We start from the raw sequence: 15,545 nt of genomic DNA on the forward strand, positions 1-15,545 counted from the left end.
GAAGAGTCCCAATGGTGGAAGGCACCTCTAGGTGCCTTGGGGGGGGGGGAGGGAAACCTCCCCTTGGCAGTGGCACCTAGGAGATTGGATCTCCTAGGCTGGCGCAACCCCCCCCCCCTTGGCCCTCCTATATATAGTTGAGGAGAGGGAGGACTTCATACCTCAGCCCCTGGCGCCTCCCTCTCTCCCCGTTACGTCTCTCTCTCATAGTATAGGCGAAGCCCTGCTACTGTGACGCCCTGCATCCACCACCACGCCGTCGTGCTGCTGGATCTTCATCAACCTCTCCTTCCCCCTTGCTGGATCAAGAAAGGAGGAGACGTCATCCGCTCCGTACGTGTGTTGAACGCGGAGGTGCCGTCAGTTCGGCGCTTGGTCATCGGTGATTTGGATCACGTCGTGTTCGACTACATCAACCCCGTTCTTTGAACGCTTCCGCTCGCGATCTATAAAGGTATGTAGATGCATCCAATCACTCGCTGCTAGATGAACTCATAGATGGATCTTGGTGAAACCGTAGGAAATTTTTTTGTTTTCTGCTATGTTCCCCAACAGTGGCATCATGAGCTAGGTCTATGCGTAGTTCTCTTGCGCGAGTAGAACACAATTTGTTGTGGGCGTAGATGTTGTCAACTTTCTTGCCGCTACTAGTCTTATCTTGCTTCAACGGTATTGTGGGATGAAGCGGCCCGGACCAACCTTACACGTATGCTTACGTGAGACCGGTTCCACCGACTAACATGCACAAGTTGCATAAGGTGGCTGGCGGGTGTCTGTCTCTCCTACTTTAGTTGGAGCAGATTTGATGAACAAGGTCCTTATGAAGGGCAAATAGAAGTTGACAAATCACGTTGTGGCTTTCACGTAGGTAAGAAAACGTTCTTGTTAGAACCCTACTTCAGCCACGTAAAACCTGCAACAACAATTAGAGGACGTCTAACTTGTTTTTGCAGCAAGTGCTTTGTGATATGATATGGCCAAAGTTGTGATGAATGATGAATGATCTATATGTGATGTATGAGATGTTCATGCTATTGTACAAGGAATCACAACTTACATGTCGATGAGTATGACGGTGACAGGATGATCATGGAGCCCCAAGATGGAGATCAAAGGAGCTATGTGATATTGGCCATATCATGTCACTATTATTATTTGATTGCATGTGATGTTTATCATGTTTTGCATCTTGTTTACTTAGAACGACGGTAATAAATAAGATGATCCCTTACAACAATTTCAAGAAGTGTTCTCCCCTAACTGTGCACCGTTGCTACAGTTCGTCGTTTCGAAGCACCACGTGTTAATCGGGTGTGATAGATCCTTACGTTCACATACAACGGGTGTAAGACAGTTTTACACATGCAAAAACACTTAGGGTTAACTTGACGAGCCTAGCATGTACAGACATGGCCTCGGAACACAGAGACCGAAAGGTCGAACACGAGTCGTATGGAAGATACGATCAACATGAAGATGTTCACCGGCGATGACTAGTCCGTCTCACGTGTTAATCGGACACGGCCTAGTCGACTCGGATCGTGTAACACTTAGATGACTAGAGGGATGTCTAATCTGAGTGGGAGTTCATTAATAATTTGATTAGATGAACTTAATTATCATGAACTTAGTCTAAAATCTTTACAATATGTCTTGTAGATCAAATGGCCAACGTTGTATTCAATTTCAACGCGTTCCTAGAGAAAACCAAGCTGAAAGACGATGGCAGCAACTATACGGACTGGGTCCGGAACCTGAGGATCATCCTCATAGCTGCCAAGAAAGATTATGTCCTACAAGCACCGCTAGGTGATCCACCCGTCCCACAGAACCAAGACGCTATGAATGCTTGGCAGACACGTACTGATGACTACTCCCTTGTTCAGTGCGGCATGCTTTACAGCTTAGAGCCGGGGCTCCAAAACCGTTTTGAGAGACATGGAGCATATGAGATGTTCGAAGAGCTAAAAATGGTTTTTCAAGCTCATGCCCGGATCGAAAGATATGAAGTCTCCGACAAATTCTTCAGCTGTAAGATGGAGGAAAATAGTTCTGTCAGTGAGCACATACTCACTATGTCTGGGTTACATAACCGCTTGACTCAGCTGGGAGTTTATCTCCCGGATGACGCGGTCATTGACAGAATCCTCCAGTCGCTTCCACCAAGATACAAGAGCTTTGTGATGAACTTCAATATGCAGGGGATGGTAAAGACCATTCCTGAAGTATTTGCTATGCTGAAATCAGCAGAGGTAGAAGTCAAGAAGGAACATCAAGTGTTGATGATGAATAAAACCACTAAGTTCAAGAAGGGCAAGGGTAAAAAGAACTTCAAGAAGGACGGCAAGGAAGTTGCTGCGCCCGGCAAGCAAGCTGTCGGGAAAAAGTCAAAGAATGGACCCAAGCCTGAGATAGAGTGCTTTTATTGCAAATGGAAGGGTCACTGGAAGCGGAACTGCCCGAAATACTTAGCGGACAAGAAGGTCGGCAACACCAAAGGTATATTTGATATACATGTAATTGATGTGTACCTTACCAGTGCTCGCAGTAACTCCTGGGTATTTGATACCGGTGCCGTTGCTCATATTTGTAACTCACAGCAGGAGCTGCGGAATAAACGGAGACTGGTGAAGGACGAGGTGACGATGCACGTCGGGAATGGTTCCAAGGTCGATGTGATCGCCGTCGGCACGCTACCTCTACATTTACCTACGGGATTAGTTATAAACCTCAATAATTGTTATTTAGTGCCATGTTTGAGCATGAACATTGTATCAGGATCTCGTTTAATACGAGATGGCTACTCATTTAAATCCGAGAATAATGGTTGTTCTATTTATATGAGACATATGTTTTATGGTCATGCTCCGATAGTCAATGGTTTATTCTTAATGAATCTCGAGCGTATTACTACACATATTCATAGTGTGAGTACCAAAAGATGTAAGGTTGATAATGATAGTCCCACATACTTGTGGCACTGCCGCCTTGGTCACATAGGTGTCAAACGCATGAAGAAGCTCCATGCAGATGGACTTTTAGAGTCTCTTGATTATGAATCATTTGACACGTGCGAACCATGCCTCATGGGAAAAATGACCAAGACTCCGTTCTCAGGAACAATGGAGCGAGCAACCAACTTATTGGAAATCATACATACTGATGTGTGCGGTCCAATGAGTGTTGAGGCTCGCGGTGGCTATCATTATGTTCTCACCCTCACTGATGACTTGAGTAGATATGGGTATGTCTACTTAATGAAACACAAGTCTTAAACCTTTGAAAAGTTCAAGGAATTTCAGAGTGAGGTTGAGAATCAACGTGACAGGAAAATCAAGTTTCTACGATCAGATCGTGGAGGAGAATACTTGAGTCACGAATTTGGCACACACTCTAGAAAACGTGGAATAGTTTCACAACTCACGCCGCCTGGAACACCTCAGCGTAATGGTGTGTCTGAACGTCGTAATCACACTCTATTAGATATGGTACGATCTATGATGTCTCTTACCGATTTACCGCTATCTTTTTGGGGCTATGCTTTAGAGACTGCCGCATTCACTTTAAATAGGGCTCCGTCGAAATCCGTTGAGACGACACCGTATGAATTATGGTTTGGGAAGAAACCTAAGCTGTCGTTTCTAAAAGTTTGGGGATGCGATGCTTATGTCAAGAAACTTCAACCTGAAAAGCTCGAACCCAAGTCGGAAAAATGCGTCTTCATAGGATACCCTAAAGAAACTACTGGGTATACCTTCTACCTCAGATCCGAAGGCAAGATCTTTATTGCCAGGAATGGATCCTTTCTAGAGAAAGAGTTTCTCTCAAAAGAAGTAAGTGGGAGGAAAGTAGAACTTGATGAAGTATTGCCTCTTGAACCGGTAAATGGCGCAACTCAAGAAAATGTTCCTGAGGTGCCTGCACCGACTAGAGAGGAAGTTATTCATGATGATCAAGATACTTCTGATCAAGCTCCTACTGAAATTCGAAGGTCCACAAGAACACGTTCCGCACCAGAGTGGTACGGCAACCCTGTCTTGGAAATCATGTTGTTAGACAACGGTGAACCTTCGAACTATGAAGAAGCGATGGCGGCACCGGATTCCGACAAATGGCTAGAAGCCATGAAATCCGAGATAGGATCCATGTATGAAAACGAAGTATGGACTTTGACTGACTTGCCCGTTGAACGGCGAGCCATAGAAAATAAATGGATCTTTAAGAAGAAGACAGACGCGGATGGTAATGTGACCATCTATAAGGCTCGGCTTGTCGCTAAGGGTTATCGACAAGTTCAAGGGGTTGACTACGATGAGACTTTCTCACCGGTAGCGAAGCTAAAGTCCGTCCGAATCATGTTAGCAATTGCCGCATTCTACGATTATGAAATATGGCCAATGGACGTCAAAACGGCATTCCTTAATGGTTTCCTTAAGGAAGAATTGTATATGATGCAGCCAGAAGGTTTTGTCGATCCTAAGAATGCTGACAAGGTGTGCAAGCTCCAACGCTTGATTTATGGGCTGGTGCAAGCATCTCGGAGTTGGAACATTCGCTTTGATGAGATGATCAAAGCGTTTGGGTTTACGCAGACTTATGGAGAAGCCTGCGTTTACAAGAAAGTGAGTGGGAGCTCTGTAGCATTCCTCATATTATATGTAGATGACATACTTTTGATGGGAAATGATATAGAACTCTTGGACAGCATCAAGGCCTACTTGAATAAGAGTTTTTCAATGAAGGACCTTGGAGAAGCTGCTTATATATTAGGCATCAAGATCTATAGGGATAGATCAAGACGCCTCATAGGTCTTTCACAAAGCACATACCTTGATAAGATTTTGAAGAAGTTCAAAATGGATCAGTCCAAGAAAGGGTTCTTACCTGTTTTGCAAGGTATGAAACTGAGCTCGACTCAATGCCCGACCACGGTAGAAGATATAGAAGAGATGAGTGTCATCCCCTATGCCTCAGCCATAGGTTCTATTATGTATGCCATGCTGTGTACCAGACCTGATGTAAACCTTGCCGTAAGTTTGGTAGGAAGGTACCAAAGTAATCCCGGCAAGGAACACTGGACAGCGGTCAAGAATATCCTGAAGTACCTGAAAAGGACTAAGGAAATGTTTCTCGTTTATGGAGGTGACGAAGAGCTTGTCGTAAAGGGTTACGTCGACGCTAGCTTCGACACAGATCTGGATGACTCTAAGTCACAAACCGGATACGTGTATATATTGAATGGTGGAGCAGTGAGCTGGTGCAGCTGCAAGCAGAGCGTCGTGGCGGGATCTACATGTGAAGCGGAGTACATGGCAGCCTCGGAGGCAGCACATGAAGCAATATGGGTGAAGGAGCTCATCACCGACCTAGGAGTCATACCCAATGCGTCGGGGCCAATCAAACTCTTTGTGACAACACTGGGGCTATTGCACTTGCCAAGGAGCCCAGGTTTCACAAGAAGACAAGGCACATCAAGCGTCGCTTCAACTCCATTCGTGAAAATGTTCAAGATGGAGACATAGAGATTTGTAAAGTACATACAGACCTGAATATAGCAGATCCGTTTTAAATTTAGAGCGCACATGAGGACACTAGTTTGTGCGTATCCCAGTATCAGACCATGATTAGCACCAGGTGAATTGTTCTCTTGGACTATGGGTACTGTTGGAAATATGCCCTAGAGGCAATAATAAATTGGTTATTATTATATTTCCTTGTTCATGATAATCGTTTATTATCCATGCTAGAATTGTATTGATAGGAAACTCATATACATGTGTGGATACATAGACAACAATATGTCCCTAGTAAGCCTCTAGTTGACTAGCTCGTTGATCAACAGATAGTCATGGTTTCCTGGCTATGGACATTGGATGTCATTGATAACGGGATCACATCATTAGGAGAATGATGTGATGGACAAGACCTAATCCTAAGCATAGCACAAGATCGTGTAGTTCGTTTGCTAGAGCTTTTCCAATGTCAAGTATCTTTTCCTTTGACCATGAGATCGTGTAACTCCCGGATACCGTAAGAGTGCTTTGGGTGTATCAAACGTCACAACGTAACTGGGTGACTATAAAGGTGCACTACAGGTATTTCCGAAAGTGTCTGTTGGGTTGACATGGATCGAGACTGGGATTTGTCACTCCATATAACGGAGAGGTATCACTGGGCCCACTCGGTAATGCATCATCATTATGAGCTCAAGGTGACCAAGTGTTTGATCACGGGATCATGCATTACGGTACAAGTAAAGTGACTTGCCGGTAACGAGACTGAACAAGGTATTGGGATACCGACGATCGAGTCTCGGGCAAGTAACATACCGATTGACAAAGGGAATTGTATACGGGGTTGTTTAATAATCGACATCGTGGTTCATCCGATGAGATCATCGTGGAGCATGTGGGAGCCAACATGGGTATCCAGATCCCGCTGTTGGTTATTGACCGGAGAGTCATCTCGGTCATGTCTGCTTGTCTCCCGAACCCGTAGGGTCTACACACTTAAGGTTCGGTGACGCTAGGGTTGTGAAGATATGTATATGCTGTAACCCGAATGTTGTTCGGAGTCCCGGATGAGATCTCAGACGTCACGAGGAGTTCCGGAATGGTCCGGAGGTAAAGAATTATATATAGGAAGTGCTGTTTCGGCCATCGGGACAAGTTTTGGGGTTATCGGTATTGTACCGGGACCACCGGAGGGGTCCCGGGGGCCCACCGGGTGGGGCCACCTGTACCGGGGGGCCACATGGGCTGTAGGGGGTGCTCCTTGGCCTAGATGGGCCAAGGGAACCAGCCCCAAAAGCCCATGCGCCTAGGGTTCCACTTAAGGGAAGAGTCCCAATGGTGGAAGGCACCTCTAGGTGCCTTGGGGGGGAGGGAAACCTCCCCTTGGCAGCCGCACCTAGGAGATTGGATCTCCTAGGCTGGCGCAACCCCCCCTTGGCCCTCCTATATATAGTTGAGGAGAGGGAGGGCTTCATACCTCAGCCCCTGGTGCCTCCCTCTCTCCCCGTTACGTCTCTCTCTCGTAGTATAGGCGAAGCCCTGCTACTGTGACGCCCTGCATTCACCACCACGCCACGTGCTGCTGGATCTTCATCAACCTCTCCTTCCCCCTTGCTAGATCAAGAAAGGAGGAGACGTCATCCGCTCCGTACGTGTGTTGAACGCGGAGGTGCCGTCCATTCGGCGCTTGGTCATCGGTGATTTGGATCACGTCGTGTTCGACTACATCAACCCCGTTCTTTGAACGCTTCCGCTCGCGATCTATAAAGGTATGTAGATGCATCCAATCACTCGCTGCTAGATGAACTCATAGATGGATCTTGGTGAAACCGTAGGAATTTTTTTTGTTTTCTGCTATGTTCCCCAACATCCTCTTCGTCAAGAAGAAGGATGGTATGGACCGGATGGTTGTAGATTATCGTCCCGTTAATTTGGTCACGATAAAGAACAAGTATCCGCTCCCCAAGATCAACGACCTATATGATCAGCTCACTGGATCTTCAGTATTTTCCAAGATGGATTTGAGGTTAGGCTACCACCAAATCAAGATCAGAAATGGCGACATTCCTAAGACGACTTTCGTCACTCGTTATGGCCAGTACGAGTACACCGTCATGTCCTTTGGTCTAACCAATGCTCCAGCTACATTCTCCTTCTTGATCAACTCGATCTTCATGGAGTACTTAGATAAGTTTGTCGTGGTTTACCTCGATGATAATCTTATTTACTCGAAGAACGAGGAAGAGCATGCCGAACATCTTAGACTTGTGTTAGAAAAACTCAGAGAGCACCGCCTTTATGCCAAGTTCTCCAAGTGCGAATTTTGGTTGCCAGAAGTGACCTATCTCGGCCATGTGATCTCTGTCAAGGGCATTGCCGTCAATCCCGAGAGAATTTAGGCCGTTCTTGATTGGACTCCACGTGAAACAGTTAAGCAAGTTAGGAGTTTCCTTGGCCTAGCCAGTTACTGTCGACGCTTTGTTGAAAACTTCTCCAAAGTGGCCAAACCTCTCACGAAACTTCACAAGAAAGATAAAAAGTTTGAGTGGTCCCCACAGTGTGAGTACACTTTTCAGGAACTGAAATGACGCCTGACTTCTGCTCCCATACTTGTGCCATCGGATTTCACTAAGGACTTTATTATCTATTGTGATGCCTCACGACAGGGACTAGGTTGCATTCTCATGCAAGATCGTCATGTGATTGCCTATGCATCTCGACAGTTGCATCCACATGAGGATAATTATCCTACACATGATCTAGAGCTTGCAGCCGTAGTCTATGCACTTAAGACATGGCGACATTACCTTCTTGGTAAACGTTGCGAGATTTACACCGATCACCAGAGTCTCAAGTATATCTTCACCCAACCAGATTTGAACCTTAGGCAAAGACGTTGGTTGTTTTTGATCTCAGATTATGACTTAGGTACTACTTACACCCCAGGCAAGGGCAATGTCATGGCTGATGCGCTAAGTCGTAAGTCCTATTGCAACAATCTCATGTTGCATCAGGGCCAACCACTTCTCCATGAGGAATTCTGTAAGCTTAACCTTCACATTGCTCCTCACAGATTCCTTTCTACCTTGGTGGCAAAACCTACCCTTGAGGATCAGATCATTACTGACCAGAAGTTTGATAAGGGTGTTATCCGCATTAAGAGGAACATTAAGAAGGGAGTTGGTGGTAGTTTCTCTATAGATGATCAAGGCGTTGTTTTCTTTGAGAATCGCTTGGTGGTTCCCAAGAATCAACATCTTCGACAATTAATCGTTAAGGAGGCACATGAATCTCCTCTCACGATTCATCCCGGTAGTACTAAGATGTATCAGGACCTACGCCAGAGGTTCTGGTGGACTAGGATGAAGTTTGTCGTATAAATCGCTAAGTTCATTGCTAATTGTGACGTTTGTCGTCGCGTTAAGGCAGAGCAACAAAGGCCTCCTGTGGCACCCTTCAGCCTCTAGCTATTCCTAAGTGGAAATGGGATAAAGTTGGTATGGACTTCATCACTAGCTTTCCCAGGACCAAGAAAGGGAATAATGCTATCTTCACAGTCATTGATCCTCTATCCAAAGTGGCTCACTTCCTACCTGTTCGAGATAGTATCACTGCTAGTCAGCTCGCTGACTTATATATTTCTCGAATAGTGTCACTTCATGGTGTTTGTAACACCCCAAATTTTTAACCATGTTTTGTTTATTAAAATTTTGCCAAGAAATTAAATTTTCATTTTTGTGGATTTATCTTTTGACTTCAGAACCACTCTTTTCCTTGATATTGTGGAGTTTTCACCCCAAGTGAAAACTTTTCAAAAGTATTGTTGGACTTGTTTACCCTCTCAAGAAAAACATTCTTTTATCATTGGATTTATCTGCATAATTATTTTCCCTGAGCCTTATTTCTTTAAAAATGATTTTTCATAAGTTTTGGAGCCTCTTTTGCATTACAGCCCTTTGGTAAAATTAGTTATAAGTTTCACCAAAATTTGGAGATGTCATGGGATGCTCCCACATCACTTTTATGCAAAAATATCTTTTAGTCATTTGGAGATTTTGAGCTCTACCTCAAGTTTTCAAATCTGGATCAGTTTGTGGTTTGCACTTCAACCTATTTAAATATTTCTCTGAAAATTCCACCAAAATTAGGGGATGTTAGTAGTAATGTATGATTCAACTTTGTGCAAAGACCCATTGGTGTTCTTTGAAAAATTTGAGCAAATCATCCTCTTTTGCTCTCTGGTCCAGTTGGGTGTTTTCTATTGCAACCCTATTTTGTTTTGCTCTAGTACCCATGATCTTTCTCCTGCTTAGAGACCACTCTACCAAACCCTTAAGTTCAGGGGATTGGGCCCAGTGGAGGATTTTAAGTTCATGCAATAATGCCCTTTTCTTTCTGTCCAGATTTGGTTTTCTCAAAAACTTGCACTAACAAGTTTTTGTTTTTAACAAACTAACCTTGCCACCCTCTTAGTCATCTAAAGAGACTATGGTCTGGAGTTTTTGGCCACTAGTAGAGATGCCTAGATGCCCTTGGCATTTCATCAAGCAGGTTGGGAGCATGGCCAGTTTTGGCATACTTTTAGACTTGCATTAGGAAGTTGCTCTAATGACCTTACCAGCATGTCTATTAGCTCTCTCATGATCATTAGCCTAGTTTAGTTTAGTTGCAGAGGCATCGGAGAGGCCTAGAACGCCTTGGCATTGTGCCGAGCACCTCGCGTGCGTGCTTTGGGTGCGCCCAGAGCGCACATTTTGCACGCGCTCGCACCGAGCCGCCGCGTTCGCTTGCCTGTCCTTTTCTCGCCTGCAGAGCCACGCCCGTCCTCATCCACTCATCAGAGCCATCTGAGCCACCCCCTAGCGCCCTACAGCGCCGCCGTTAGAGCCCCTTGGCGGCACGCCGGCGTCCGCAGCAGGCTCCTGCCATGGACGGCGCCGCCCGAGCCATAGCTGCCCGCCAGCTGCCCCTGGAACAGCCCGAGCTCATCCATTCGCTCCTCCAAGCCGCCTCCTGCATCGCCACGTCGTCTACGGCTACAGGAGCAGCACACCGTTGATCTTATCCCCGGCCGCCGCGGAACCGACCTAGTCATGCTATAAATAAGGAGCCCCGAGCTCGTCCAGACCCTCAGGCCGCCTCAAGCCATCTCCCTAGCGCTCCCACAGCCAGCAATCGACGGAGGGAGACTTTCTTCCTCATCTCCGGCAGGTTCGGACACCGCCACACTCCGGTTCAATTCATCGCAAGCAGGACCTCCCCCGTCCATCCGGTGCCACCGTTCAACTCCCCTGAACCTTGCGGAGCCACCCCACCTCTCAAACACGATTGTCGGTGTCAAAACCGGCGGATCTCGGGTAGGGGGTCCCGAACTGTGCGTCTAGGCCGGATGGTAACAGGAGGCAGGGAACACGATGTTTTACCCAGGTTCGGGCCCTCTCGATGGAGGTAAAACCCTACGTCCTGCTTGATTAATATTGATGATATGGGTAATACAAGAGTTGATCTACCACGAGATCAAGGAGACTAAACCCTAGAAGCTAGCCTATGGTATGATTGTTGTCTATGGAGTTGATGAAGTTGTCCTACGGACTAAAACCCTCCGGTTTATATAGACACCGGATAGGGTTAGGGTTACATAGAGTCGGTTACAATGGTAGGAGATCTTGAATATCCGCATCGCCAAGCTTGCCTTCCACGCCAAGGAAAGTCCCATCAGGACACGGGACGTAGTCTTCAATCTTGTATCTTCATAGTCCAGGAGTCCGGCTGAAGGTATAGTCCGGCTACCCAAACACCCCCTAATCCAGGACTCCCTCTGTAGCCCCTGAACCAGGCTTCAATGACGACGAGTCCGGCATGCAAATTGTCTTCGGCATTGCAAGGCGGGTTCCTCCTCCAAGTCCTTCATAGAAGATTGTAAACACCAAGAATAGTGTCCGACTCTGCAAAATAAGTTTCCACATATTGCCATAGAGAGAATAATATTAACACAAATCAGATCTGCTGACGTATTCCACAGTGCGCCATCACACTACGGCCAAGTCCTTTACGAATCGTTTTTACTTTTTCACCTCAGCGTGTTTTGCGAGGCAGCTTCCTTGGCACGTCTTGTCAAAGCAGAGATCATGTACCCCCCTTTTACGGGATTCTCATCAATACAGACGTGGGTAACCCAATCGTGCCCGTTAGCGTGTTTCCTCGATTAAAGGCGAGTCCCAAACGGTTACGGGGAGGGCTCCTGGTATTCAGCCTCTTATAAAGAGACCAGGGCCATATCTTTTCTCCAATCTAAAACAAGTTCGCCCGTCGCCTCGAGTTCCAACATCCTAGGCTCCAGATTCCGGGAGCCTCGGACCTTCGACAATGTCCGGTTCCGACCTTCAAGGCCGATGGATGCCCTCCTTCGTCACGGAGGAGGACGTGCTAAAGTTGAGAGAGGCTAAGTTCCTGACCGGCGAAATTTGGCATAGGTTGCCTGCTCAAGGGCAGGTCATTCCCAGCCCCCAGCCCGGTGAGAGCGTGGTGTTCATGTCTCACTTCCTTTGGGGGGTGGGCTTCCCAATGGATCCCTTTGTGAGGGGACTGCTGTTTTATTACGGGCTGGAATTCCACGACTTAGCTCCGGAGTCCATCCTCCATATCTCCTCGTTTATCGTTGTGTGCGAAGCGTTCCTCCGTGTTACCCCTCACTTCAGACTATGGCTCAAGACCTTCAAAGAGGAGCCGAAGATGATCGAGGGACGGCACGCAGAGTGCGGAGGCGCTATTATAAGCAAAAATGCTGATGTTCCATGGCCCGAAGGCTCTTTTCGACAGGAGCTAGGCTTGTGGCAACGAGAGTGGTTTTATATCACCGCTCCCCGGAGCACCAAATGGGTGGCGCCTCCTGCCTTTCGCTCGGGTCCCCCACCCCGGCTAGCGTCATGGGTCAACGGAGGGTTAAATTGGGGTTTGCCCAAAGACGTGCCCTTGTTACAGGGCCGAATTAAGGATCTCTTGGAAGGAGACCTCAGCTTGGTCAAGGTGATGCAGGTCATGCTGATTCACCGAATGTTACCCGGCAAACGACGCCCCCTTCGCCTGTGGGAGTTTAATCCAGAGGGACCGCGAGCTCTCCAGAACTTTATGGGCACAACGCCCGCGGAGATGTACAAACTATTCTTCGGATCACAAGAGATGTGTCCAGATTTAACCGAGGACGCAGGCCTAAGCCGCAATCACCCGGATACTCAAGTAAGCAACCTTGTGCCCGGACCTTCTATCCGTATAATTGTCATAAACTTGCCCCTAAAAGAGCCGTCCTTTTAAACAGGAGTGGATAGCGAAGGCAAAGCTTATCAGGTGTCAGGCTCCCCTTCCTGAAACCAGGCCGGATCTCGTGCTAGTCAGGATGCTAGAGATAATGCCTTTGGAGGGGGAGGACAAGGAAGCTATGGCCTCCTCGAAGGAGGCTGCCCCGAAGGGAGGAACCGACGATTCCTCTCCTAAGGGGAAGAAGAGAGCCGCCTCTGACGACCCGGAAATCATGGCCGCAAAGCGGGGGAGAAAATCCTCGTCAGAGGGTCCGACGCCGGGGAGTTCCTCGGCCGGACTACGCCCTCAAGGGGATCAGCCCTCCAGCGAGCCGTAAGTAGAGAAAGATTTTCCTTTTGAGGGATGAAGGAAATCCTTGATTTATGTCTGAGAAGTTTAACCAAACTTTTACCTTGTATCCCGGACCTCAGCCCTTCTCAGCAGAGCTCGTCTTCGGGGGATCTTCTTCCAGAGATGATGGAGAGCGGGACGCCTCCTCCTGCCGTGCCGCCTAGCGAGGCGGGCGATCCTGAGGTGTCGTCGCGGAGGGTTTCTCCGAATCTGGCAGGAGCGGAAGATAGTGTGGCCCCCCAAGGTTCTCCGCGTCCGGACTTCGAAAGAGCTCATGGGACGAGCCCGGCACCGTCTGGTGCTCGGGCGGAGGAGTTAAAGATTCTGCTAGGGCGAGCTTGCATCTCAGAGGAGCACTGTGCCTTGATGGGCACGGTGATTGAAAGGATTTCATCCGCAGAGAGTGGATTGCATGAAGCCGTCAAAAGTTTACTGATGGGTTTCGAGGTATATTAGATAATGTACACTTTTGGCAATTGCGCATGAATAAGATGCGCCCTGTGTAGATAGTAGCCCCTGAGACCCTGCGTGTCATCAAGAAATGACGGCACGCGGAGGATCATAATCCCAGGTCTAAGATGTCGCCTTTGGATGTAGGCGGCAGGGTGTCCGGAATCGATCCGAACTGACGATTTTGCCGAACTAAAGCGGCAACTGGACGTGGCAGAAGCCGACATCACGCTTGTCAACAAGCAGCTTTAGAAGGCTCAATGTATGCAATTCCTCGAGCGGCATTAGGTAAGAACAGTTTGATGCCTGCGTCTTACAATGTGTGTGCTTGACGCAGATGGTGCGGCCGCCGTGGAGAGTCTTATGGCAGAACTTGCCCGAGCTAAAGAGCAAGCCAGAAAAAGCGATGCGGCCGCCAAGAAAGCCCTTGAAGAGCTGAGAGCCGAACAGGCTGCCCATTGCCGAAGCATGGAAGAGATGGCCAAGATGGCCGAAAAGTTAAAAAGCACTACAGACCGTTGCAGACGTCTTGAAGAAGAAGACCAGGCAAAATAGACGGACTTAGAGAAGGCCACTGCCAATGCCAAGGATGCGCGCTCTGCGATGAGAGATGCGAAGGAGGAGCTGCGTCAGGCCGAACAGATTGCGGCTGGAAAGCCCTTCATGCTGCGAAGGAAATTTTGCGACCTGAAGTTTGCTCCGTTGGACCGGATGTGAAGTGTGGAGGATACCTATCTGGATTTGGCAGCGAGTGCTGCTGATGCGACGGAACACTTTCGAGATCAGAAAGATCACAAAGTGGAAAAGCTTTTCTGGTCGCAGTTTCACAATCCAGAGCGTCCACTGGCAGTGGATGATCGTTTGGCTCAATGGGCCGAACTGAATAGGTTGTCCGGACTTGCCATGAAGTATGTCACGGGTCATCTGTGGCCGGGGAGATCGGAGCCGAAGAGTTATTTCAGCTTGGTGCAGCAATTCCTTGATGCAGTGCCGCGTATAAATGCAATGAAGAGGTCCGCATGCATAGAGGGCGCAAGGATGGCTCTTGCCCGTGTTAAGACATACTAGGCGGAGATGGAGACCACCATTGTTGTGTCCTGAGATTCGGACAAAAGCCGAGTACCCTCCGAGCACTATTTTCAGGAAGTCCTTGAAGGCGCTCGTGTAATAGAGACACAGTGCTCGAAAGATGCTATGTTATGATAGCACATGTAATTATAAAGTAATTTTTTGATGAATTATAGTGGCCTTTTTATACTTGTGCTTTCAAGTATTGGGAACACCTCCTGTGCGGCCGTTTTAATATATAAAATCTGAAAGATGGCAGTCGTTGGCTTCAGCCCCCACGCACATAGTGCGGGGGTGCTCGCAGAAGACGCATATTCACACTTAACCCAATGTCTTGGTCCTACAAAGGAGGTGATAGCGCAGCGGGCCAGGCAACCGGACTATAATGCTTTAACACTTTCACTTTGCCATAGGAGCTTGACTGTGAGACTATTTAGGTAGCTCCTTGGTGGCAATTGCGCTCATCCGAGTTCGGGGCGCGTATGTGCCTGACCGGGAAGCGGCCCTTGGTTAAAGCGGAGGAATCCGATAGATTCCGCTAGGTCATCGAGTGGTTGACCAGTCTCACGCTACATCATGACAGTCAGTTTTCGGCTTTCTCTACTGAGGTGCTCGCTCGGCCGAACCGGGGCACAATCGCAGTAGTTCTCCTGGTGCTACCTTAGCCGATAGAGCGGAACGTAAGGTAGCCGGACTCAGGAGCCGGGCAACCCAACATTTGACCAAAGACATGATTCGGAGCTGATGCATATAATGCCAAAACTCGCGACGCCGAACACTCCCTAAGGTATTCGGTCTTTATGAGTGCAGGCGAAACAACACTCTTTATTGAAAAAGCCCCTAGTGTCCAGGTACGTGCAAAATTTC

Source organism: Triticum urartu, chromosome 3 (genome assembly GCF_003073215.2).
Source record: "Triticum urartu cultivar G1812 chromosome 3, Tu2.1, whole genome shotgun sequence".
NCBI classification, from domain to species: Eukaryota; Viridiplantae; Streptophyta; class Magnoliopsida; order Poales; family Poaceae; genus Triticum; species Triticum urartu.